At 56.1% G+C, this 1,048-nt stretch overlaps 1 long non-coding RNA gene across 1 annotated transcript in view; it reads left to right on the top strand.

Annotated features, from left to right (window-relative positions):
• The window catches only part of LOC108518551 (uncharacterized), a 3,291-nt gene extending 2,520 nt beyond the window's left edge, over positions 1–771 (top strand). Inside the window, exon 3 of the long non-coding RNA XR_001882391.1 lies at positions 509–771. This is a non-coding gene — a long non-coding RNA (uncharacterized LOC108518551). The remainder of the gene's footprint in view (positions 1–508) is intronic.
• The last annotated feature ends 277 nt before the right edge of the window (positions 772–1,048 follow it).

Genomic DNA, 1,048 nt, shown 5'->3' with positions numbered 1-1,048 from the left:
ACCCCCTACCCCCACCCCCACCCGCACTCTCGCGCTTCCCTACGCCACCAAGATTGTCTTGATAAGAACTTCAGGTTCTCCCAGGAACCGTTCTGATACTATTAATTAAAAGCAGTAGCCTCAGGCAGAGGGCTCAGGAAGTAGGGAGGGTGCGGGCCGGCGCGCACAACCTCAGGGAAAAGGTCTTTATGATTTCAGCATCCAGAGACCATATTTCCGAGGGCAACTCTGCGCCCATGTCCTGGCACATGAAACCATCACCAAACGCGAACGGGAAGTGTCCACTTCCTGCCTAGGTGCTGCTGGGGCCGCTGCCACCCCTGTTGACCGGATTCAGAACCCGATCTTTCGCGACCGCTGTGGCACCCACACCGGTGTCGCTACCTCCCCGCGCAGGCTCAATTAGTGGGTATTACCGCCCACTTTTACACAAGTTTACACGCAGGAAGAGGGGTGAAAAGGAAAAAAATTAAAAAGCTCACGCAGTTCCCCTCCCATTCTTTTCTAGATTTGGGCACAGCTCAGTGACACCTTCAAAGCCACTCGTATGGAAAGGACCGCGGGCGGGACGCGGCCGCCGGGACTCAGGTTAAATTTAGTCCGTAGCTGAGCTAATCGCTCCTCCAACTCACCCAATGGACCAGTGTTTGACCCAGGGGGCGAAACAACGGATAAAGCAGTCTCCGCCAGAATTTCAAAAACTCCCTGGAGGCCACTGAATGTTTTATGCATCAGAAGGGAAGGCTGGGATTCCGGTCACTGTGGCTAGGATGGGGGAGGGCTCGGCCAGCAGGGTGAGGGTGGGGCGGGGCGGTTTCAGCCTTAAGCCATCCAGGCCTCGGGTTTATGGCCCGGGGCTGCTTCTGGCTGCGGCTCTCTACCTTGTTGCCCCGGCCTCTTTCAAAAAAGCACAGGTTTTTTGCTCCCTGGCGCAGCCCAAAGCGAGCGCACAGATTGTAGGAGCTCTAAATCTGCAGACTCGAGCCTCTGGGAAAAGGGATGCGAGGCCATTTCATCTTCTCCGACCTGTACCGTAGCCTTCAACGAC

This window comes from Rhinopithecus bieti, unplaced genomic scaffold, assembly GCF_001698545.2.
Source record: "Rhinopithecus bieti isolate Rb0 unplaced genomic scaffold, ASM169854v2 scaffold_44510, whole genome shotgun sequence".
In the NCBI taxonomy this organism is placed as follows: domain Eukaryota; kingdom Metazoa; phylum Chordata; class Mammalia; order Primates; family Cercopithecidae; genus Rhinopithecus; species Rhinopithecus bieti.
The sequence above is the reverse complement of the archived record's forward strand: the minus strand, read 5'-3'. Positions and strand labels throughout refer to the sequence as shown.